At 35.0% G+C, this 27413-nt stretch overlaps 1 pseudogene; it reads right to left on the bottom strand.

Annotated features, from left to right (window-relative positions):
• Window positions 1-3920: 3920 nt before the first annotated feature.
• On the bottom strand, window positions 3921-4535 carry LOC122750630 (annotated as a pseudogene).
• Between the last annotated feature and the right edge of the window lie 22878 nt (window positions 4536-27413).

Genomic DNA, 27413 nt, shown 5'->3' with positions numbered 1-27413 from the left:
CAGTTCAATGTATGCTCTTGTATGTATTCCACTTGTGATTGGATGGCATCCTGGCCAACTGGCATCTATAACTCAGAATGAAGGCAGTTAATGTCTTAAATGATAAGTTCCCATAATCCAAGACTCATATGGATTTAAAACTTGAGGATAATAAAAATGTGAATGTAACTTGACTCAGAATATAATATACAATTATGCAATAATTCCAAGTAATAACCCGTTTTATTTTACTAAGTATACAATTATTTTTGTGAATAATCAGAACATTTTTAATACAAGTTGAAACATAATCTTAAAATAAGAGTCTCTACAAAAATAAGCCCATACTATTGAGTTCAAAATGTCATTGAAATAGCATAAAAAAGAAACCATTATGTAACATTTGAAATGACTTTTCAAATAAGAAATATTTAATATATAAAATACCCAAATAGCATATTATTATATTATACAATACGTGCCTATTTATGGCAATACTAAATTTGATTATATGAATATGAAAAAAAACTTTTGCAAATGTTCCCCACTTTTTAAAAAATGTGCTTAACAAAAATAATACTTCTAGAATTAATTTACACTTGCCATGGCAACAAATTTGCCAGGGAAATGCTTTATAGAATTTGATCAAATAATCAGTTGGAAAAAAACAAATAATTCAGAATATGGGAGCACAAGGATCCTGGAATTAACATTATATTATGAAATCAAAACCATCTTGCATTGGTTCAAAATTGGATAGATAGATGAATACAATAAAATACACATGGAAGAATAAGAGACAATTAAATTCAATGGTCTACATGTGCTGGTACTGGTTTTACATGGGAGCAATGTATCCATGAGTCCTCTCCAATTTTGATAGCTGTCAGAGTTCATAGCAATACTTTGAAAGGACCTTCCCGAGCTGGCTGGGTCCCACTAGTCCAGTGAAAATTTTTTATATATATACCCTGTCTCCTGGTTTCAAATGATATAAGGACAAATCCAAGTGGCCAGCCTGTACTGCTGCTCATGTAGTCTGGCTTGTAATTCCTGTACATAGGAAGCAACAGAGGAATCTCCCCGCCACCAATGATGTATATACAGGGGGAAAAGGTTTTGCTTGAATAGGAGGATGGCCCCAAATCATCTCATTAGGGGATATATGTAGTTCTCCTCTTGGCCTGCTAAGCAGGTAGAACATCACCAAGGGTAGAATATCAAGGCACTTCAAATGAGTTTCAGTGCACAATTTGCCAATCACACTCTTAGGCTCTTTATTCATACGTTCCCCCTAACTTGAAATTTGTGGATGGTAGGGTGCATGAAATTTTGGAGTAACTTCCAAGAATGAGTAAATTTGGGATAAAACAGAATCAGTAAAATGTGTGCCTTTGTCAGAATCACTGTGAGCTGGTGGGCCAAAGAGAGGGACTATTTCTTTAAGGAATGTTCTACTGTTAATGGGCCCAGATTCACTATGTGAGGGGTTCATTTTGCAACTGATTTGGCTTTTCCTGAGATGTCCACTACATTTAGAGATCCAATAGGAGTACATTCAGGGTCAGGTTTGCTCACTAGGAATGATCTTGGGGCTCCTGTATCTAATAAACAATTATTATAAGTAATCTCCAACCCCAAGGGTTACATGGGGTTTCTTACTTTGGGGAGGGGAATGGACTGGCCCAAGAGGGCTAAAACTTTCAGGGTCTGGAAAGTTAAAATCTTCAGATTCCACTGTCCTCCCCTGCCCCATACAATATCCATCTTCTATATCTCTCTGATCTGTATTCCTTTGAGAGTGCCTGTAACTGTTTTCATTTTGCTCACCTATATCTCTCTGAAAGGATCTGTTTTGCCTCCATCTGTCTGTACCCCCCTGAAAAGATCTATCTCTATTTTGATTCTGCTTCTCTGCATTTCTCTGAGAGAAACTATATCTGTTTTCATTTAGTTCTCTTCTCATAATTCTACATGATCTCGTAAAATGTCCTTGTTTATATTAGTACTCCCAAAATGCCTAGGGTTATTGGTGTCCCAGTCATGGTCTTGAACAGACCACCCAATATCAACCTTTCCTGCAGCTTCTAGGGCATTTTCTGTAGCTATTATGTCAGCTCTTTCCACTGGGGATAATATTATTTCCATGAGATCATTAACATCATTCCAAGCGGGCTGATATCCTCAAAAATTGCCCTAAATTGGCCGATAACTGCTGTGGGATCCTCATCAAATTTAGGAATTTTTCATTTCCATAAACCTAAATCTTTGACACTAAATGGTATATGTTGTCTAAGCTTTACTACAACACCCCTTTTGTCATGGGAGGGGATCTCTTGAAGGGGAAGGATTTTTATCCTGTCTCCTCTAATGAATTTTCTCTTTTTTTCCTTTTTATTTCCTTGCCTTACATTCAAGTTCAGGCTCAGAGTCCTCCTCTTTTTCTCCCTCTTTGGTAAATTCCTTAGTTGCTATATTCCAGAGATTCTAATAAGTTAAATCTTTGGGGGACACAAAGGATCATTTGTAGAGTTTTCAGTGTTAAGTGGTCAAAAGATCCATCCTCTAATAATTTGTTTTCCAGTAAGCTAGAATATTTTTTATGCACATAAAACACATTTTGATAAGACTTGTTTTTGTCATGCCTGGCTGAATCAGTAGCTTATAAGTGTCCCATGCTGCGATTATTTTCTCAAGGGGCAAGCCTCAAATGATATGAACTGTACTATTATCAATCCCCTTTCTGTAATCCACAAATTTCCTCACTATACCACAAAGAAAAGTAAGAATAAAAATAAAAATAGGAATAGAACATTTGAATTCATAAGGATCAAGCTTAAACAACAGGTCCATCTTGGCCTGGGTGAATAGCCATGAGAAGAGGCTTAGAATGCTAAAACCCCAGATGTTGTTTTGATCGCAGAGGCCCCAATGCATTTTGAAATGTAAAAGGGAGAGAGGCTTAGAAATAGGAGGCTAAAATTAGAAAAAGTTACTTAAGAGTTAAATCAGGTACTTAGACTAGGTACTTAGCCAGTAAAAGAAACCTAATTTAAAGAGACAGGCACATGTGGAAATAGGAGAAAAATTTCTTACCCAACTGGAAGATAAGAAGATCACAGGATACAGGATTGTCCCTTTGTGGTTGCTTTCTAGAAGGGGCCTAAAATTCTATCTATGATGTCTAAAATCTAATGAGTGGTTTCCTAAATTAGAAGCTTTAGCAAGAGTTTAGACTTTTAAGTATTTATTAAAGTGCATTAGAAGTTGGTGAGGAGAGAGAGGGAGGTAAAAGGCAAACTTCCTCTAACTAATAGACTCCAGCATCCCACCTGCCAAGGCATGGTCAGGAACTCAAAAGACCCCTACTCAGGGGCTTCTCCCAGAATTCCCATTGTGACACAGGAAACAGGTCTGTCCACACACACACACACACACACACACACACACACACACACACACACACACACACAGACCTCCAAGCTAATTGGTTGGTACCTCTGATTGACAGGTCCCACAGGTGGTTCTATAGATGTAATTTCCAGACAACACCAGGTAACTTTCTGATGCTAAAGTCACATGGTTTCCAAGTCACATGCTTTTTCCTCATGCAATATCTCTCCCAGCATGGGATGTTATTCCAATTCTCACACTATCTTTAAGCATTTTTTTCCCACATTCTTTTTTTTTTTTTTTTTGATCTGTCTCTTCTTTAACAATGGTAACTAATTTGGAAATATGTTTTATATGATAGTATATCTAAAACCTATTTCAAATTGCCAATCATTTACAGAAAGCAGTACCAGGAGAAAATTATGCATAATACTAACAATGTCATATGAAAAAAAACTGTGAATGACAGTTATTCTTTTTTTTTTTTTAATCTGGGGGGTTTATTCCATAAGTGAGTGTTCAACTTAGGGCTATGTCCAGGTCAGGGTTTATTTGCCTTTTCAGGCCTTGATCTTTCTCAGGTAGAACTCTAGCTCTTTGCCCTCCATCATGTAGCCATCTGCTCGGCTACATTGGCCTGGTCTTCAGGCAATACAGGCAAGGAGCTTGCCCTGCAGAAACTGCTCCTCCAGAAGTGAGCTGATCTTGGCATTCTTCTTCTGCTCTTCATATGTCTTCTGGATCTTTTTGAACCGCTTATTTAACATTTCTTCCTGCTCAGGTCTTTGCTACCTTTTTCTGGCCCAGGGGCAGGGCATAGTGGGACTCCTACCACTGGCTGTATGAGGTACTGTCGATGAGTACAATGCAATTCTTCACCACCATCTTGGTCAGGACCAGCTTGTTGTTTGATGCGTTGTAGACCTCATCAATAATCCTTGTTTTGCAGGTGCAGCACTGGGAGCCCTAGGAGAAGTTGCCCATGTCCAGCCTCAGTGCCTGGTACTTCTTGCTGCCTCCTCAGATGAGTTGTGGATGTAGCAGAGGCTGATCTTGCTGTTGGCAGGTAGGCAGACCAGCTCATACTTGCACTTCTTGTGGTAGGGCTTGTACTTGCCCTCAGTCTTACAGCACTTGTGCCAGTTGTCCCGGGAGATTCCCATGGTCAGCGCAAGCTGCAAAGAGGAAGCACAGAGGCTCACAGGCAACCTTGTTAAGGAGGGGGTTGAGGGACAGTTAGCGTCACTTCCCCAATGACAGTTATTCTAATCAATAAAATGACCCAATACAATTCCAAAGGACTTTCTCTGAAAAATTATGTCCACTTCCAAAGAATGAATTGATGGAGTCTGAATGCAAATCAAAGAATATTATTTTATTACTTTGTTTAATTTTTCTTGTTTTGATGGGTTTCTGCATTTTCTATTGCAACATGGCTAATATGGATATATTTTGCATGATGATATGTATAATTGATAGTAAACTGCTTGTCTTCTCAAAGATGGAGAAGAGTTGTGAGCGAAAGGAAGAATATAGACTTTTAATTGAAAAAATAATTGAAAATTGTTTATTTAAATACATAAAAATATTTGAGCAAAAAGAAAAAAAAATTGTTTCATGCATCATATTTGAAACCTGATGCCTTGAACAGAATTTGGAATATAGAAAAGTGATAATAGTAATAAAATACTCAACATTTACATACCAATTACTATGTACTAGGTGCTGGGCTAAGGCCTTTATAATTATTATGTCATTCAATACTTACAACAACCCTATGAGGAAGATGCTATTAATATGCCCATGGAGAAAACTGAAACTCCTTACAATCATTTTTCCCTTGTTTGATTGATTTTAAACTGTCTATAAATCTCAAAAGATCCAGTCATAATGTTTTTCTTGATAGCTTAATTTTTAATGTGTCTTGGGTAAAAGAGACCAGATGTCTTTAAGTATTGTAAGAATATTTTATTAATTTGCCTAATTTGGGGGGGGCCTAATCTGACTGGGGTACTTAATCTGGGACTGTTGACTGTTTGGTTATCTAACTGCTATTAATTTAATATGGGCCATGTATAAAGTTCCACCACACTGGTCCACTCCCAAAATTGATAAGCAAAAGATTAAGAAGCCTCTTAACTACATAATCAAAGCAGAGTTTATTTATGAGATACAATTTAAACATAGAAATACAAGGAAATAAAATGTACAATCTGACTGCGTTCTGGTGCGACTCTTTCCACCTGCTGAGCCTGAAACTTTTTTAGCCTCCTTCTGCATACCAAGAGAATCTTCTTCTAGCATTCTCCTAGGATTCCAGCATCCCCCCAGCCTCCTTGCTTTCTCTAACTTCTCTTTCTCCAAACTGTACCCTGTGCTGATGGCTTCTGTGCTCTCCGCTGCCTCCTAGTCCTCTCGCACCTTTGCCGCCCTTTTATGTAGCCTCAGTCTCCTTAGCATCCTTGTAGTCCCTTTCTATCCATTCCTTTCCAACCTCTTAACCTTCCAGCCTCTCCCTCCTTGTCCTTCAGAATTTTCCCTTTATATATGGTCCTTCTCACCCCTCAAATCTCGGGCTCTCAGCGCCCCCACACACACCAAGCTAATCTGCCAGCCACACTAGGGCTGTGGCTGGGGGCGGGGGGGACTCTCACCCACACCCAGGGCTCAAGGGGGCCGTGCCCCATGCTGTGTGCCCAGGGACCTCTGCACAAGCTATGCCAGAGGCTGGCCTGGAGGAGCCCGGGATCTCTCAGATAGATCCGCTCTGGGGGGAGGGAGCTGGGGCTTCTTCCCCCTAGCTGTCTGACCTGGAGTCTTAGCCCACAGGGCATTTTTGGCTCAGCTGAAGTGGAGGGGGAGGGGCACCAGCCCCTCCCACACAGAGAAGAAAAATCTGAGGGTCTAAGGCTTTCTAATCTCAGCCCAAAGGTAGGATCCCCAAATCAAAATAAATTTCCACAGTATCATCTTCCAACAATGGTTTAATTGGACTTTTAGATTCAAGTATGATGCCTTTTGTTTCTGTCTTTGAGTGACATATAATAAAATGTTATAATTATTGAAGCCAAATAATTTTATTATGATTGAGGAAAGGATAATGATGATATAGAAAAGTACTTTATTGTATTTTACTCTGAAATCACTTGCACTTATATTTATTTAATTATATGATTGATATCATACATTTCATAATCATAAACTTTATTATTATTTTTATATTGTAGGTTCAATTGGAGGATATGAACTTGGATTCTTATGATTTTTTTCCTTTTTCTCATGTTTTACTTAAAATTCTTAATAACCACTGTAGAATTTTAATTTTCTAGAGTGAATTTATCAAGCTTATTCCAAAATATTCCTAAGAAAATTTGAAATTATTTTATCAGGTATCAAGTCAAAAGAAATTCCTTGACCTTTACTACAATTATATTTAAACATAATCTTCCACATATATCTTATTTCTCTAAATCTGTTAAAGTTCTTAAATTTTAAGAGAAATTCTTGACTCTGTTCCATAAGACTAATGCCTCATATTTAATATTCATGTGATACATACTTTGAAAAGACCCAACAGTCTGAATTATGCATCTAATCAAGAAACTTTAAAGTGCAACTTGTCTTTCAATGATTTCTGATTAGGAAAAGTAAACATTATCACTCCTGAATATTTCAAAACATAGCTTGAGGTAATATTATGCAAAAGGCTCATTTGAAGTTTAGATTCTAAAACTGACATATTAAATTCCTAGTTTTCCTTTTTTAAAATCCATACTCCTATTCATATACCATCTCATCCATTCCTATAAGCAATTGGAAACTGAAGTGTGGTAGTTCCATTTTATCAAAATTGTTATTAATGACAAAATGTATATTAATGTTTTGAAATAAGTTCTTGATATACCTCTTTTTCCAGAAGATCATTATTCCACCTTATCTTAGGAAATGTAAGAAGGTGGGACTTGAATTGGGCCTCTATGGAAGGAAACAGAGAAAAGGGGAGGTGAATCATATTTCAGGTTGACAAATAGGATCAAAAGTATAGAGGTATTATTTTGCATTTAATATTCATGAACAATATTCCAGTCTTCTAAGAGTTGAAGGTCGGAGAATAGTGGGGGAAAGGGCTGATAATGGTACATTCTTTGCATCTTAGAAATCCTTCTAACCAGGGACAGCTAGGTGGCACAGTGGATAAAGCACTGGACTGGGTTCAGGAGGACTTGAGTTTAAATCCGTACTCAGACACTTGACACTTACTAGCTGTGTGACCCTGGGTAAGTCACTTAACTCTCATTGCCCTGCAAAAAAAAGAAAGAAAGAAAGAAAGAAATCCTTCTAACCTGTGCCCTACATGATAATGGATTTGAGTAGACTGTTCCCATTACTTAGCCATAATATAGCACATAGTAGGTGTTCAGTAAATTCTTTTAAAATTCATTTCTTCTTAAAGCATGAAAATCACTGGGTGTCCTTTAGGAAAGTTATCAGAAACCACTTAATTCCGGACATAATTTGGAATTCAAATCCTTTAATAACTTATGCCCCTCCTATATTTCCAGTCTTCTTATACTCTACTCCAAACAACCTAATCTTTGATTCAGGGACACTGGCCTCCGAGCTGTTTCACAGTAATATACTTCATCTATCAGGTTTGCATATTTTCACTAGCTGTTTCCAAGGCATGAAATTGTCTCTCTCACCTCTGCCTACTAAATTCCCTGGCTTCCTTAAGTCCCAACTAAAATCTGATCCTGTACATGAAGACTTCCACACTAATTTTAGTGACTTCCTTCGGCTAATTATTTTCTATTTATCCTTGATCTCTGTCGATCTCTCTGTCTCTCTCTGTCTCTCTCTGTCCTTCTCTCTCATTTGTGTGTGTATAGTTTATATCTTGCTTTCCATAAAGAACTATAAATTTCTTTAGAATAAGAGCTTTTGATTTTTTATTTGTTTTATTTTTGTTTTCTATACCCAGTACTGAGTACAGTGCTTGCTACATAATAAGGACATAACGGATATTTATGGACTATTAATTCTCAAACAGCAACCTCCTTTATAGTGTTTGGAACAAGTGGTGGTCTGGCTTTTCCCAAGAGGCCTCCACCGAGAGGGAAACCATTTCTTCTTTGAGGAAATATTTTATTTTTTGAGAATTCTAAATATCAGGGTGATAATATTTTCATTAAACCTAACTCTACTCTTTTAAAAATACACCAATTGATTCTGGAGCTTTCTCTGGAGCCAAGAAGGAAAAAAATGCTTTTTATTTCTATAGGTAATAGAAACCATTGACTTTTTTGAGCAGGGAGGGAAAAATAGAATTTGATCAAATTTAACATATCAGAGGTAGGAAGAGTGATTATAAAGCAGATACTATTGACTGTGTAACAAATTAGGAAAAATGCATTATATGCATGCAATATGATCAGGTAGTAGGCTAAAGTACCATAAGTGAGAAGAGAAGGGAAGGAATGTGAAACACGTATTTTGAAAGAAAATCAAAAAAATTCATAGTAATTAGGCCATGGGGAAAGAAAGGAGAAAAACTGATTCTATATTTTGGGACTGAAAAACTGGTGAAATTGATTAAAATGGGGACATTAAAAAGAAAACTAAATTAAGCAGAGTTCATTTTTAAAGATGCTTATTTTGGGCCACTTTCCTAAATGGCGCAGTCAGCACACAGCTATGCATCAAATTTTTTGACATTTGTCTACATACTGTCATAACTTTTCCAAAAAGAATCCATTCAGCATGACACCAAAAACAAAAACAAAACCATATAAACAACAACAAAATGACACCAGCACATGCTTTCTAATCTTCTAGGTCTTTTACACTGTGAAAATAATATTAGGGATATCCAATAATCATGTCCAAAAATCAAATTGTGCACTAAGCTGTTTAATGGACCATAGAAATAATGGAGTCAAACTTGGCCCATTTTGTGAATAATTGAAATGACATCCAGAGATTTGAAGTGAATTTCTCAAGGTAGCAGAACTGGAACCCAAATACAATACTCTTTCTATTACATTATATCTCTCCTGGATGATTTTTTAAATTATTTTTTGGAAATCCATTTTTAAAAATTGCTAATATTCTATAGAGTATGTCACCATATACCTTTCCATTTTCCTTTGAAACATTGATAAGATTGATTTTTAAAGAGGTCCATAAATCTTTAGATTTTGGTGTCACATGAAGCATATTGTGCAAAATATTTTTTTGTTTTGTTTTGTTTTGTTTTGCGGAGCAATGATGGTTAAGTGACTTGCCTAGGGTCACACATCTAGTAAGTGTCAAGTGTTCGAGGCCAGATTTGAACTCAGGTTTTCCTGAATCCAAGGCCAGTGCTTTTTCTACTGCACCATCTCGCTGCCTGCTAAAAGATTTTTTTTTTATCTTAAAAGTATTTTCTTATTTTCCAGTTACATGTAAAGATAGTTTTCAACCTTCGTTTTGATAAGAATTTTAGTTCCAGCAATCATGCCAACACAGATCCCAGACACACTGCACAAGATGAACTTACCCCTGAGCCTCCGAATCAGCTGAAGCACCAGCATCTTCTGGAATGAAGTTTATGGTTGGGTGAGAGGGCTGAACGGCTGGCTGGGGATGGTGGGGTGGATATTGGAGTGTCAGCAGGACCTGAGGAGGAAATTGGATATCCCACGCCAGCAGGGAACCAGGAAGAAATCCTGAGAGGCGTGAGGCCCAGGTTTGGGAGAGGTGCAGGCTCCTCAGAAGCTAAGATCCACAGCACACATATGTCTGTTGACTGGTTAATTAGCAAGTTGGCTTGAGGTTATCTTCAGACAAGAGAACAGGCCAGGTGAGAGAAAAACCTACCCTCCATCAAACAAAACACTTTGGGCCCTCTGAAGCTTGGCACGGAATAGCTTGGAAATATCGCCCCACTGAAAGAGGGAGGTAAAAGTAAAATAAAAGATGGCAAGATGAGCAAGCAAAGAAAGTTGAGAATTATAGAAAGTTTCTTTAGAGACAAGCAAGATCAAGGTGAACCTTCAGAAAAGGATAACAACCTCAGGGCCCCTACATCCAAGGCTTCCAAGAAAAACATAAATTAATCTCAGGGCATGGAAGCACTCAAAAGGGACTTTGAAGAGAAAGTAGGAGAGATAGAAGGAAGATTTAGAGAAAGAACGGAAAGAGAAATAAGAGCAATGCAGGAGAGTCATTTAAAAAAGGTCAACAGCATGAAAAGCCAAATGGAAAAGGAAATAAAAAGGTTCTCTGAAGAAAGCAATTATCTTTCTCAGTATAGTAAGAGTAAAGTACAGTATAGCACTGGGTTATACTCTGACAATCTAGAACAAGGCTGTGCCAATGCAAGCCAGCAAAGACATTAGGCATTACTGAATGTTCAGGAACTCTTAGTGTGCAGACATTAAGGTGGCCAAAAACTAGTCAGAAGATTACAGAGGGAACAAACTTGCAAAGACTGTGGGAGTCTGATCAATTGCTGATATGGGTATCCATGTCTTAGGCCTGGGTCAATGTCCCAGGGCAAGGAGGAACACTAGCACGCTAGATCTCACACCTGTGTGGGAGAAGTGACACTGGTCATGTATTCAGAGATGGAAAGGGTACTTGTGGTTGCTCAAAGGCCAGAATATAAGTCAGAAGAGCAGTGATCAAACTTCTCCTTGGATTATATCACCAAGGAGGAACTGAAAACTTACTAGTACCTGAAGCTTGGGACAGTGCACCCTCCACCCTGGAAGCTGGGCTGTACTTTAAGAAACAGATAAAAGTCAAGAAATTGGTTAGGAAAATGAGTAAACAATAGAAAAAAAGTATCTGACCATTGATACTATAGTGAGAAGGATAATCAAAATACACCCTCAGAAGAAGAGAAATTCAAAGCTCCTACATTCAAAGCCTCCAAGATAAATATGAAATGGTCTCAGGCTATGAATGGGTCCAAAAAGGACTTTGAAAAAAAAGTAAGAGAGGTAGAGAAGAAATTGGAAAGAAAAATTAGGGGGCAGTTAAGTGGCACTGTGGATAAAGCACTGGCCCTGGATTCAGGAGGACCTGAGTTCAAATCCAGCCTCAGATACATGACACTTACTAGCTGTGTGACCCTGGGCAAGTCACTTAACCCCAATTGCCTCACCATGAAAAAAAAGAAAAAGAAAGAAAGAAAAATGAGTGATACAAGAAAATAATGAAAAAGAAAAGTCAACAGCTTCTTAAATGAGATACAAAAAAAAAATGAGGAAGAAAATAACGTCTTGAAAAATAGACTAGGCCAAATGGTAAAAGAGATACAAAAACCAATCTGTAGAAGAATGCCTTGTAAAACAAAATTGACCAAATGGAAAAGAAGGTACAAAATGTCACTGATGAAAATAATTCTTTAAAAAATTGAATTGAGGAAGTGGAAGGTAATGACTATGGGAAATCAAGAAACAAAACAATACCTAAAGAATAAAAAAAAAAGTAGAAGACAGTGTGAACACTTCCAAGAATATTATAGCCAAATTTAGACCTCCAAGAAAATACAGAAATCATCCAGAAATTCAAATATCATGGCACCACAATCAGGACAACAAATGACTTAGCACCTTTTACATTAAAATCAGAGGTTTTGGGATATCATATTCAGGACAGCATAGAAGATAGCATTACCAATGAATCACCTACCCAAGGAAATTGAATATAATCCTTCAGCTGAAAATAAAAATAAACATATAATGAAGTAGAGGATCTTTAAGTATTCCTGATGAAAAGAACAGAGTTGAACACAAAATTTGATTTTTAAATATCATACTAAACAGCATAAAAAATTAAAAAGTAAAAATAAATAATAAGGAATTCAATAAGGTCAAACCATTTACATTTCTAATTGGTAAAATGTTGCTTTTAACTCATAGGGACTTTATCATTATTGGGGAAGTTAGAAGGAGTATAAATAGATGCTGATCATGAGTGAGAGTTAGCTATGATGGGAAAATATAAAAAATTAAGGAATGAGAAAGGATGCATTGATAGAAGAGAAAAGAGCAAGGTAAAATGGGAGCAAATTATCTCAGATAAAACAGGTATTGTGCGGGCCAAAATGTGATATATGGAGTGTCATTTGGGTGACACCTTAATATTGAGGTCCCAGAAATATGAGGGACATTTTAGGTTCTCCCTCTGCTCTGAACTGCCCTTTTTAGATATTTCTCCCAGGCCAATAAGAAAGGAGTCTCTAAGCTTTAGTTCTCAGAAGGATCAGATTTTATTACTTGGGAATAAATTAAAGAACAAAGGTGAAACTAAAAAAATTCAAAGACAAGGAAATAGGAAAATAGAAATACAGATAAATATTCTTAACTCTAAGTGTAACCTATTTAATCCTCAGATAGTTCCCAATTAAGCTAGTTCAAAGGAGTTTAGGGTTTTCTCTAATTAACTCACTGAACCTGAAAGTCTACAGTTGCTCATGCCACCAGAACAGCTAACATGCCATCACAAGGGGAGTCACCAGACAGAGAGAGTGAACACACCACCAGTGCAAGGGCCAAGAAGGAAAAGACTGAGTTCTGGAAGACGCCTAACATTCCGAAAGGAGCCTGCCTCCCTTCAGGGAGCATTCAATCTCCCCTCCCCCAAAAGGGGAGATCCTTCAAAAGATGCCTATGGAGAGTTCTCCTTCTGACCTCAGTTGCATATGTAACCTCGGGTTGGGCCAGGTGTGGACCTTCCCAAATGATTCAGCTAAAACTGCGATATTAATCTTTACCACAAATAATTTTTACCACAGTATGAAAGAGCTTTATCAGTGCAGGGGGAGATGAAAAGGTAGTATGTAATGCATGAATATCAATATAATCATAATCAGCTACAAGAGGGAAAAATACACCCCAAATTTGGTACAGAAATCTCTTTTACCCTATAGGGAAGTGGGAGGGGAAGAAGTTAAGAAAAGGGGAGAGCTTATGGAAGGAAAGACTTATTGGATTTCTTAATAGTGAGACACAAACACTTTTGAGAAAGAACAATATGAAAAGAAAGAGGGGTAAGGAGAAACAGTGGAAAAATACCATGGAGGGAAATACAACGTTAGTAATCATAACTAGGAGTCTGGATAAGATAAATACACCCATAAGCAGCAAGTGGATGAGAGGATTAAAAAGTAAAATCTGACATTACATTGTTTCCAAGACATACCTTTGAAACATACACTCACACAGAGGAATGGTAGGGAACCAGATCAAAATCTATTGTGCTGGGGCAGCTAGGTGGCACAGTGGATAGAGCACCGGCCCTGGATTCAGGAGTACCTGAGTTCAAATCTGGCCTCAGACACTTGACACTTACTAGCTATGTGACCCTGGGCAAGTCACTTAACCCCAATTACCTCACCAAAAACAAAACAAACAAACAAACAAAAAACAAAAAAACAAAACAAACAAAAAAAAAATCTGTTGTGCTTCACCTGGGATAGCAATAATGATCTCAGACCAAGCAAAACCAAAAATCGATCCAATTAAAAGAGATAAGTAAACAAGCTAATTCTTGCTAAAAGGTACTATAAATGATGATTTAATATCAATAATGATGATATATGCCCAAAACAACATAACATCCAAAATATTAAAGGAAATGTTAAATGTATTACATGAAATAAAAGAAAATAAAGCTATACTACTGTAGGATTTCAACTTTTTACCTCTCAGAAATAAACCTGAACAAAAATATAAATTAAAAAATAAAACTTTAAAAGTGAATAGAATTGGAACAGCTAGATGGCAAAGTGGATAAAGCACTGGCCTTGGACTCAGGAGTACCTGAGTTTAAATCCAGCCTCAGACACTTGACACTCGCTGTGTGACTCTTGGCAAGTCACTTAACCCCCATTGCCCTGCCAAAAAAAAAAAAAAGTGAATAGAAATTAGAAAAGTTGCATATGATTGACTTCTGCAGAAAACTGAATGTGAATAGAAAGAAATATACAGTTTCTCAATGATTCATGACACCTACACAAAAAATGACAATTTGTTTATGCATAAATTTCCCATGTTCAATGTCAGAAAAGCAGAAAAATTAAATACATCCTTTCTGAATCAAAATGTAAAAAAAAAATATTACTTGCAAGACAGAGTTGTGACAAGATAGACTACAATTCAAATCAAAATTAAACAGATCCTAAAGGATTAGTAATTCGAAAAATAAAGCATAGAAATAATCATTATTTTAATTGTGAAATCAATGAAATGACATACCAGAATTTGTGGGATGTGACTAAAGCAGCATTTGGAGAAAAATGTATATTTTCAAATGCTTACATAAATTAAAAAGAGAAAAACCCAATCAATGTAGTTGGCATGCAACCAAAAAAAAAAAAACTAGAAAAAAATTAAAAGCCACCAATTAAACACCAAGTTGGAAATAACTAAAATCTAAGGAGTAATGAATTAAATTGAAAGTAAGAAAACTACTGAAATAGTGAATAAAACTAGCATCTGGATTTATGAAAAAAATTAATATTGATAAGCCATTGGTTAATTTGTTTAAAAAAGTGAAAAATAGAAAATTACAATATCATTATCAAACATATAAAAGTTGAATTCACCCCAATGGAGATGAAATAAAAGCAACTATTTCAGCCATTTTGTCCAATGAGAAATGAATAAATCTGATAATTTAATGGAAATGGGTTAGTTTTACAAAAAGAGAAACTGGTTGAGAAGAAATAGGATACTTAACCCCATCTTGAGAAAGGATATTGAATAACCCATCAATGAGCTCCTTAATATAAACAAAAATTCTTAGAACCAGGTGGATTCAAAAGTAAATTTTAACAAATATTTACAGAACAATTAATCCTAATACAAGGTAAACTACTTGAAAAAAAAAAGGTGAAGAAAGATTCCTACCAAATTCCTTTTTTGAAACAATTATGGTGCTGATACCTAAACTAGGAAAAACAGATACAAAGAGAGAAAACTACAGAGAAAGAAAACAACAGACCAATTTCTCTACAAATTGTTGAAAGAAATATTCCAAACAAAATATTTGCAAGCAGTTTATTCCAATAAATCACAAAGATTATACACTCTTACTGGGTAGGATATAAATCAGAAATGCAGGAAGGATTCAATATTAGGAAAACTACCAGCATAATTGACCATATCAAAAACAAAAATAACTAAAATGACTTGATTATCTCAATAAATTCAGAAAAAGCTTTTGATAAAATACAAGACTCATTCTTACTAAAAATATTGTAAAGCAGAGGAATAGAGATTTCCTTAAAATGATAAAAAAATTATCTAAAGTAACTAGTAAGTATTATCTATAATGGAAATAAGCTAGAAATCTTCCCAGTAAGATCAGGTGTAAAAACAGGATAGACATTATCACCACTATTATTCAAAATTGTAGAGTCAGCTATGTGACACAGTAGATAAAGCATGTCCCTGTTTCAGGAAGACCTGAGTTTAAATTCAGCCTCAGACACTTGATACTTGTTAGCTTTGTGACCCTGGGCAAGTCACTGAACCCCCATTGCCCTGCCAAATGAAAGAAAGAAAGAAAGGAAGGAAGAAAGGAAGGAAGAAAAAGAGAAAGGAAGAAAGAAAAGAAAAGAAAAGAAAGAAAATTACTAAACATGCTAGCTAGAGCAATAAGAGAAGAAAAAAAGAATTGAATGTATTATAATAGGCATTGAGAAAACAAAACTAATATTTTGGAGGTGATATGATGATATATGTGGAGAATTCTAGAGAATCAACTAAAAAACTAGTTTAAATAGTGAACAACTTTAACACATTGCAGGATATCATATCAAATAAACTCAAATAAATAATTAACATTTATATATATTGCCGACAAAATCCCTCAGTAGGAGTTAGAAAGATAAAAGCTATTTGAAATAACTATAGACAATATAAAATACTTGGGAGTCTACAAGCCAAAACAAACCCAGGGACTATATAAACACTATTATAAAATACTTCACAGAAATACTCACATATGAACAACTGGAAAAGTATTCATTGCTCATGGGCAGGCTGAGTCAATATAATCAAAAATGACATTTCTACCTAAATTCATTTATGTATTTATCACCATACCAATCAAACCACCAAAAATAATTTGTAGAACAAAAAAATATCAAAATTCATCTGGAAAAGCAATGTCAGGAATATCAGAAGAATTAATGGGAAAAAAACTAAAGTATAATGGCCAAGTCACACCAGATCTTAAAATGTATTACAAAGCAATAATCATCAAAAAAAAAAATCTAGTACTCACTAGGAGACTGAGTAGTAGATCAATGCAATAGATTAAGCACACAATAAACAGTGATAAATGACAATAGTAATTTACTATTTGATAAACTCAATGATGCAAACTTTTGGGGCAAGAATTCACTATTTAACAAAAAAAAATATAAAACAATATGTTAGAAACTTAGTATAAACCAACCTCTTGCACTGCATACTAAGATAAAGTCAAATTAGTTACATAATTTAGACATAAAGGGTGATTTCATAACCAGTGTAGAGGAGCATGGACTAGTTTGTCTGTCAGATATATGGATAAAGGAAGAATTTATGAACTGCCAAGAAATAGAGAAATTAATAGATGTAAAATGGATAATTTTGATTACATTAAGTTGGAAAGCTTTTTGCACAAATAAAATCAATGCAGACAAAATTATAAGGAAAGCATAATACTGAAGGGGGATTACTGCAATTAACTCTAATAAAGCTGTCATTTTTCAAATATATAGAGAACTTAGTCAAATTTCTAAGAAAATAAACCATTCCCCAATTGATAAATGGTCAATGGACATGAACAGGCAGTTTTTAGATATTGAAATTAAAGCTATTTATAGACATATAGAAGAATGTTCTATATAATTATTGATTAGGAAAATGGAAATAAAAAAACCTCTGATGTATTACTTCACACTTATCAGATTGTCTAATATGACAGAAAAGAAAAATGGGAGTTGGAGGGCATATGGAAAAAACAGATAACTAAAGCCCTGTTTGTGGAGTTGTCAACTGATTCATCAAAAGTATAACTTTGCCCTCAGGGCTATAATAGTGTGTATACCCTTTCATCCAGCAATACCACTATTAGGTCTGTCTCCCAAAGAGACAAAAAATAATTAAGGACCTATTTCTACAAAAATATTCATAGCAGTTCTTGTAGAGGCAAAGAATTGAAAATTGAAGGGGTGCCCATTATTTGGAGAATATATGCCGAAGTTGTGGTTCATAATTGTTATTGAATACTTTTGTGCTATAATGAATAATAAGCAGTATGATTTCAAACAATTCTGGAATTAAAATTAAAATTACAATCACTGATAATGTAGTTTTTCCCCACTGTGTTCAAAAGACAATTTTAAGTTTCTTATGTTACTTTAATATTTTAAGGTGATATTTTACTACACTTTCCCTATTTCTCTCACCCCTAATTCCTTCCTCTCATTTCTTGTCCCTTCCCTTTTTCCCTTTATGGTTTCTAATATTAGTTGTTTTTTCTCTCCTACCTTTAACTAGGTATATAATTCTTCCTCTGTTTTTCCTCTCAGTCACCCTTTCCTCCCTTCAATCAGTCCTAGGGCAGCTAAGTGGTGCATTGGATATAATACTGGCCCTGGACTCAGTAGGACCTGAGTTTAAATCCAGTCTGACACTTGACATTGCTAGCTGTGTGAGCCTGGGCAACTCACTTAACCCAATTGCCTCAAACATCTGGGGCCATCTCCACTCATCCCTATGTATATCTTGACACTAGACCCAAATGCCTTTGGAGGGTTTGAGTTCTTCTTATAAACAAATGATATCAACAGAAGGCTAAGGAAACAGTAGCCAGGGACCCTTAATAGTCATTAATTAATGGAATGTTTAAACTGGCATTCCTGGATGACAGAAAACAGAAACTGTATATAGAAACCAGGCCTTAAAAAAAGAGATATCCTTAAAAGAGAGAACCTTGGAGTCTGACAAGTGTAAACATCTTTTAGGTACAAGTGCAGAAGGACACCTTATGATGTTTAGATCCCCAGATTTATAAGAAAATAAACCATTCCCCAAATACACCCTTAATGAAAAAGGTATCTGCTTTAGGGGATGTTTTAGGACCTCAAGAATTCCAAAATAGGATATGAATCTCTCACAAGTCAGAGACTAAGACGATGAGGAAATAACCTCAAATTTTCACTATAAATATAACCATTTCAATCTCCCTAACTGAAACACCTTTCTCCTTGTTGTTCTCCCTGTGACCTTACAGTCTTTTAATAAAACTTAGAAACAGAGTCACTGAGTATTGTAATTCTTTGGGATACCTAACAACAAATTCCTCCAACAGTAATGTTTGGGGGACTTGCAACCTGGATGAGGGGGAATAGCTCACCCAAAGAACTGGAGCTTCATCATGAATCCTGTAAAATAAAAACAGATTTATTAGAAGAGAGAAATATGGCTGGGGAACAGATCACCTTGTTGACTGCCCTCCTGGAGTAAGAAAAAAACTTTTTTTTTTTTAATATCTTTACAAAACAAAAGGGAAGGAAGGGTATTGCAAAGAAGACCTAGGAGGGAAATGCAACAGGGAAGGGATTTTGGAATAATGTGGTACCAGTAAGATAAGTAGCACACATCCATGTCTTGTATATCATCTTGAAGACCTTGATATTGTATATCTGCATACTGGGGTCATGTCCTGCCACAGGAGAGAAAGCTGTTTTTCCCTTGGCCTTGAGGATCTTTTAGATTTCTTGGGGGTCCCACTGCATTCCCATAACAATAATAGTAGTTTGGGATTGTTCTGCTTATAACATTTCATTCTATTTGCATCTAGACCAACAATAGTAATTTTAAGGTGAGTGAAATGTGGCAAATGGGTATAGTTTGGGGCAATGGAACAAAGTAGAGTTTATTAGACCAGGTGGGGATTAATGCTGTGAGCTTGTATATATTGATACCAAAGAAATCACAGTTAATTATGGAAAAAAAATAAAGCCAAAAAAAGTGACAGCTTGCATTTGCATTGATCAATGGATAAATTTGTTCTGTAACAGAGTTCTTCAATTTAAAAGTACAATTTAAGCCATCAAAATTCCCATCAGGATATTTTTTTAAATGAAAAGACAAGAAAAGCTGCTTTTATTTGTTAATGTCATTTAAATTCATGTTTTCAACAATGCTGATTTTCTATAAAGATGAATTTAAAAGAAAATAGAACTTTACCTTCAGAAATCCTGACAAAAGCACTAAAAACCATTCTAATCAGTAGAGAAGATTTTTCTTTGTTGACACACGATAAAATGGAAACCAGGTTTAATATGAATCACTAGATCTTTTCCACAAGCAATAGAATAGTTAATATTTTTATACAAAAGATAATCAGGCAACCAAATAGGGAAGAAAAATGAATAGAAGTAAAAAGGAAAATAATACTTAATGAATTTAATTCAGCTACCTGTGGGGTGGGGGGGAAATAATTGTAAAACAATCAGAATAAATCACAAGTATCCAGTTACTCTAAAATGCTGCCATTCCTTTAGGAGCTTGTTAATCCATGTGAAATGTCAGTTGAAAACAATTTCACCTCACATCAAATTGAAGGGAAAAAAAATAAAACTTTCTATAACAGGCAATACTCATCAGTTCTTTCTTGACAGTTTCTGTTAGGACTGATTGACCTTACTGAAGTGCTCTTTAACTCTCCAAATGATCTCTCTATTTGTGGTTCAAATACTGCATAGGGAAGCCAAGATTTTCTACATGGAATAATATTCCTATAAATTTTCCCTGAGGGCAGGGATTATTTTATTGTTTTTCTTTACTCCCCAAGGCCTAGTGCAGTACCTGGCATACAATAGGCATTTAGTAAACCATTATTTTTTTTGTTTATTTTTTGTTTTGTTCTATTTTGTTTTTCTCTCACAATCTGATACAATTAGATACTTTTTATTGCTAAAATCAACAGTTTATTAAAATAATTTTGAATGTTCTTGAAGTCCATAAGAAACTAATGGCCAAGGAATATATCAATTCCTGCTCTCTGTGAATTTTGTAAAACAACCAAATATTATGAATTATGTCCAGTAACACCTGACTTTTGGGATTCTTTGCTATTTTTCCAGTATTTATCCTAGAAACCAATGAGAAGAATTTAAGTCCAAGAGCAATAACAACAAAAATATAAAGGTTAATCTGCTGAGAATGCATTCTCTGCTGCCCCACCAACCCAGTTCAATTTCTCTTGGGTTTTCTTCAGAGGGTTGAATATAACTTGATTATAATCTGAAATTTAGACTCATGGGTTATCTTCAACCCTAAGGTTATTCTCTATTTCTTGGTGGTTGTTTTTGTTTTTTTCATAAGGAATTGACAAGTGGAAAACATTTTAATCTAAAATGTTTGGATTTCTTAAGCTTCTGAGAAAATTTTTGTTTCACGTTCGTGCCTCTTCAGAGAGCCCTCATCATTATTAAATATGCATTTCTGAATATAATGAGTAGCCCAGTTGCCATTTTCTCTAGTTTATGAAAAGGTGACCACATCTTTAAATTGTTTATTCCACAAGACTTAGGGCTTATGATAAATCAGAAGTTTCTGCTGTGAGAAGCAAGACCAAAGATCAGCAGTTAACAGGACAGGCATATGGAGGAATCAAAGTATAATGGGGGAAAATGGGGTGCAGGGTTGGTTAGGGGTAGGGGTTCTTAGGAATTCCTCTTTAAAGAATTATACCCTCTTGCACATGAAAGCAGTTAGAATAAGGTGGTAGTTTATTTAGGGGCAAGGGAAGGGAAGGGGGGGAAAGGGAAACCATGGAAGAAATCCTTGGACTTCTCATGGGGAGATAGGTACAAAGCACGTGGCTCTGAGGTACCGATCTCCTCGAGCAGGAGAATGGCAGGTACTTTTATAGAGGACTTATGGGGGGAGGGGTGACCATTTGACTATGGAAAGTTCCTTTAGTGAGGGAGGACCATCCCCCACTGGTGGTAGCTTGATTTGGTTCTGCTTATCTCTCTAGGCCTATCTGTCCTCTGGTTTAGTTTCTCAAGGAGAAGATTCCTTGACGTGCCCCCGAGAACTTCTGGGGTGCTCTGCACCCCATGACAAAAGGACTATTAAAGTTTATATTGACCGACTAGATATCAGGACAGACACACCTAAGAAGTAAGGAGAGATACAATTCTATAGCAGGAATGTCAATTAGGTGTGGGTACAACTTGACCAGAGCTAGAAGACAGAGATAACCCCAAATGTCAGGACCATAATTTCAAAAAACAAACAACAACAAAAACAAAACCTTGACTTTCAGGAATATGACAAGCACTGAGGTTTTCCCCACCCCAAAAAGAAACTTTACATTTTCAGGTGGACACCCCTTTTATCTTTTATAAAGCTTTTGCCTTCCTTTTCTTCTCAGAGAAGGATGTTTCTAAGCCCTTTTCCCCAGGGGTGAAGTGTTTGACTTCCCACTCAGTCACTTTCTCTAGCACCAAATAAAAGACCACTTTAATTCTAATTGGACTTTGTAGAAGAGTGTAATTCTTTATTGAGGAAAACCCGGGGACCTCCCAACATACACAGAGTATGATGACTTCTTCCCAAAGCCTTAGTATCCTTTAATAATCTTGATAATTTGAACTTCAATATATTCCTCTTTTGAACTTCTGATTTTAATATTGGTCACTTAATATTTATCTTTCCTATGGTTATGCCATATTGATTCTCTTCTGGTTGCCACCTCTTTTTTGTGCAGCAGTAGCATAAGCTAGAACTATCTTGCTTTAACTCCTACTCTATGTTCTTCTTCAGTGTTTTACAGTGATTTAGATTTTTTCACATTTAGAATTTAATATTATTAACATTTAAAGCAAATAACCAATCAGCAACCTCAGCTATCATTTATTTCCTTAAAAAAAGTCTTCCTCATTAAATATTGAAAAATGACACAGTGGCATATAAAGTAAAAGGAAATTGAGGCATTTGTGTTAAATATTAATAAAACTGTAAACAAGAAACTGATTTTAAAGTTCTTAACTTGGAGTTTATAAGACTTTTTTTTTCAATAGATTAAGTATATTCAAATATAATTGACTTTTTCTGCAACCCCATGTATTACATATTTTTATTTAAAAACAATATTCTGGGAAAGAATCCAAAGGCTTCACCAGGCTGCCAGAGGGGTTCATAATACAAAAAAAAAATTAAGACCCTGACTCTTTTATAACTCTTTTATTCTACAGATGAGGAAATTATTATGTTGTGTAATTGTTCTGTTCACTTCTGTTTCTTTTGTAAAATGAATTATATTATTTAATCAAATATCATTCACATTAAAGTATGTCATCTCATTTAACTCATACCTTCTCCAATATACTAAACAGGTTGTCAGCAAGACTTTTCTTGAAGTCTTCCCAATAGTGGGGGGTATGAGTCTTAGGGAGAAGAGATGAGGGGAAGTTTGAATGGCCCTATTACTTTCCAATGCAGCTCATTCAACTTTTAGGTTAATCTAATTGTTAGTTTATATCAAGTCCCAGAACAAATATCCTGGGTTTATTATAAGGTAAATAAAAGAATTCTTTTAGTTAAGGTATCAAAATTGACAATCATAATGAATAATGTCACACATAAATAATTTCTTTAGGAAAAAAAAACTACACACTTGAATAATAGTCTTATTCTTTCCTTAAATGCGAGATTCATGTCTTTATTACTGATCTTATATGGATATTGAATACCTTGACCTTCTTAGTTTTTATTGTTTTTAATCTGCATTTGGTTCTGAGGATTACCAAGTAAAGCATTTTAACTATGAGAAAACTAGCACTTATGTAGTGATAGAAAAATAACAAAGGCCGAAATTGCTAATGATGTGTTAGAGAGGTGTTAGAAACCTCACAGTAATATAAGCTAACTTAGAAACTGGCTCTTCTTGGTTTTCTCATTCCACTGTGGAAACTGAAGTACTAGCCTATCCTTCGCATATATTACCCTGGGCTTATAAGTCATCCCTAGCATTCAGAAACATCCTCTTTTCATCATTATGAGGGAGAAATTCCTAAATGAATACCTGTGTATTGTGTTTTACAACTATTGCTATATAAATCCATGTGTAGACTCCTTGACGTTTTAACACTAACTCCAAGCTATCGGGATATAGAATCAAGATTTTTCCAGACACAAGTAGTCATTTACTGTGAAGGATAAAATGCCAGCATCATACGTGTTAAAGTTTGCCTCAGCTTGAATCACCTAAAACTCACTTCCATTAATAATAGTGTAGGCTTACACTACTGCAGAGAATAGTCCAAAAGAGGAGAGGAACTCATTGATAGGCTGAAATGAGTACTTTTCCCTTAATAGGCCATTTTTTGTTTTGTTTTAATCTAAAATTGGGCCAAGATTAATATTTAAAAGACAAAATTCAATAAAGGTAAAAGCCTTGAAACATAAGATCATCCATTAAATATACACCATACATAGTATTAACCCACAAGCAAGATAGGTCTGTTATGTGTTTGTGCAAAATAAAATAAAACATTTATTTGGCATTTCTGCCTACAATCTTTAATCCATAACACTGGCTTCTTTGAAGGTCAATGACTATGGCAAAAATCCAAATATATTTTATTTCATTTTGGACTCCATTTTAATATATGAATTCAGAGTTCCTGAATTTGTGACCTCTGTAATTGTTGTTATTTAAATTTTTAAGCCTTTTCTAAAAATAACCATATAGCAGACTCTTTAGGATGTAATATGATGCTGCTTGGAATTGTAGAGACTTTTAAATTACATTTCCTACATTTATAATTAGATTAGCATACGTTCACCATAATGAAAACCATCAAGCTAATGTAGATGTAAAATTTATTTTGGATGCTAGCCACAACCCTGCCCAATCTCCACACAGGCATATGAAAGCATTTTTTTTTTTGATCCAGAGAAACATCTATAATGGTTAGCTATTTGTGCTTTTAAAAATTGTTTTGTCGGGGGCAGATAGATGGCACAATGGTTAAAGCACCTGCCCTGGATTCAGGAGTACCTGAGTTCAAATCCGGCCTCAGACATTTGACACTTATTAGCTGTGTGACCCTGGGCAAGTCACTTAACCCCCATTGCCTGCAAAAAAAATGTTTTTTTTGGTTTTAAATCCCCTGTATTAAAATCAGCTTCTAAATTCCTTTGTATCTGGTCCTGTGTCAATTCTAGCATATTTATAAAGGTATCATTTAGTTATGGTTCTTAGAGTGAGTTTGAGTATAAATCCTCCTTGAGGCTGGCAAAAATATTTTCTAATATAACACAAACACATTTGGATGCCTATTTGATGAGGAATCTGAGATGAACACTAACAAGATCTTTCTTCTTGCTTTCTTTTCCCCTTGTTCCTTCCTTCCTCCCTCCCTTCATTCCCTCCCTCCCTCCCTTGCTTCCTTCTTTCCTTTCTGTAAAAGGTGCCACTTTATAGGACTTGAAAGACTAAAAAATATTCTTATATCATTAGGTAGAAAAATCTAAAAATGAAAATAGTGTATCCAGTCAAGAAAATAGACTGATTACCCAGACATTTTTTTAAAGCTTTTGCTTCATTTGTTTTTATCCCTTATTTTCATTTAATCTTGACTTTTATTTTTGGGATGTAATTTATAGCTTCTGGCAGAAAAAAAATCTGTGACAATGACTCATGAGAAAGTTAATCCCATGAAAGAAATAAATGCCTGTCAATCTAGATGTTTTAACCTTTACCATCTCATGACCTTTATATTTTCAAGGTAGGGCTATTATTTGGCATAGTGTAGCACAAGACAGTAGGATGCAATCTGATCAATATAGTCAAACAGACCTTCACATTGTATGTTTAAAGGTATTAAGAGGATAAACAAACACATCAGCATTTTACCAGTTAGAACAATCCTATCTTGGATGTTTGCCTCATTTTAGGCTTTACTGTTGAGCTCTTCTGTACTCTGATCTGTATAACATAATAATTCCTCCTGACTGCAGCAAAGGCAAAAGGAAAGTTGTATTTAATTGGTTGCAATTTTTTTTTTGGAGTTTGAAGGTGGAAAGACACATTTAATGTCTGTTAGCCACATGAAGGGCAACATAAGGAAGAGCAGGCCCTTGTCATTTCCCCTCAAAGCCTTGGAACATTTATATATGTGTGTGTGTAAATATATATATGTATATGTGTGTATATATACTATTTCCTGAATTGTGCTTATTATATGATTTTACTACTAAAAATCGTTCGAGTTCTTTTGGATTAACTACTTATTCTGCCTTTTAATTCCTACCACAGTCTGTCTTTAACTTACTTTTCCAGTTTTGTTTTTTTGGTTTTTTTACATTTCCTTCCCTTCCATACTCTGGGTTTCATTCAAACTGAACTACTAGCCATTAGATATTTTTATGCTGCCCTCTTCCACCTGAGTGCTTTTTATGTAGATATTTAAGTGGCATAATGGATTGAATGCTGGACTTGGAGTCAAGAAGACTCCAAGTTCAAATCCTGATTTCATATTCTTCTTTGGATACTTAAGAGCTGTGTGACTCTGCGTGACTTAACTATTCTCCACCTCAGTTTTCTAATCTACAAAATGGGGATAATAGTAGAACCTAAATTATGAGATAATTGTCAAGATCACATGAAATAACAGGAAGAGGGACTTGTAAAACTTAAATGGATATATAAATGTGAGTTATTATTATTATTACAATTATGGTTTTCACGATTACTCAATCCTGCATCCTTAAATTAACTGTCTTGGCTCCTTTCTGTATAAATGATTTTATATCTTAGAAACCCATTTTAGAAGGAATATTTCCTACAAATTTGTAACTGATATCCCCAACCAAAAGTGATCACTTCCTTTTTAAAAATCTCAATGCACTTTGTTGAAATTTCTATTACTCTCTTTCATTTCCTTTCCATAATTACAAATATAACATATAGTATCTTATTTATTGTCATTGTGGAATTTTAATATTATAATTCCATAAAAGTATTATTAAATTAATCTGAACAAATGTGTAAAAATATTCAGGAAATGACAGATATTTACAGTGAAGTATAACTAAAAATTGTACTACCTGACTCAGCATCTTATTTTATTGACTATAAATCTATATAAAGATATTTCACAGTAGGGTTATACTGAATCATTTTAGGGAAAGGCAGATGGGAGGGAAGAGAAAAACAATAAAATATTTATAAAGCACTCAGTATGCACCAGGGACTATGCTAAGTACTTTAAAAAAGACTATATAATTTAGCATGTAAGCTCGTTTCCTTAAACTAGTTTTAGAATTACATCTGTAACATCCAATATGACTCACATTTATCTGGATCAATTATACAAGATATTATATACATAGTCACCAGGTCACAGATCTGTACCTGTATTTGGTATTTATTTTTGTAAATACCTACAGATGAGATTCATGGGATATACCTTCAACTTCTGTACTTTCCATCCCAGAGTGTACTCCACTTTTATAGGATTACATAATAAGACTTCTTCCTTGAATTTCTAACAATCTAGTTTATGTAGTATAGGAAATACCATACAAGTCATTGTCTTTTAATATAACAATGGTAATTAGTGTCACTAATATAATACTTTAGAAAGCATTTTATATACATTCATTCATTTGATAGTCCTGAGAAGCCATTTAGTTATTTATCATTATCTTCATTTTACCAAATAAACAAAATTAAGGCTCAGATTTTGTAACTTCAAAAAGGTTGTATAGTTGTTGGTTGCATACTTTGTACTTCAACCTACAGTTTATTATTGGAAATCTAGAGTTCTTTTATCTATGCTACCTAGCCTTTACTAAGATCTGTAACGCTATGGTTATATAATAATTCATCTTCACATCCTTGTTAATGATTGCCTTAAATATAGCATGTGCTCAAAATATTCATTCATTGAAATATTTTATAATTGCATCACATTTTGTGCTATCTTATTAAAACAATGCTTAAGTATAAGTTTTGTTTTCTGTGTATAA

This window comes from Dromiciops gliroides, chromosome 3 (genome assembly GCF_019393635.1).
Source record: "Dromiciops gliroides isolate mDroGli1 chromosome 3, mDroGli1.pri, whole genome shotgun sequence".
Taxonomy (NCBI): domain Eukaryota; kingdom Metazoa; phylum Chordata; class Mammalia; order Microbiotheria; family Microbiotheriidae; genus Dromiciops; species Dromiciops gliroides.
Note: the sequence above shows the minus strand (reverse complement) of the source record. Positions and strands in the feature narration are given on the sequence as shown.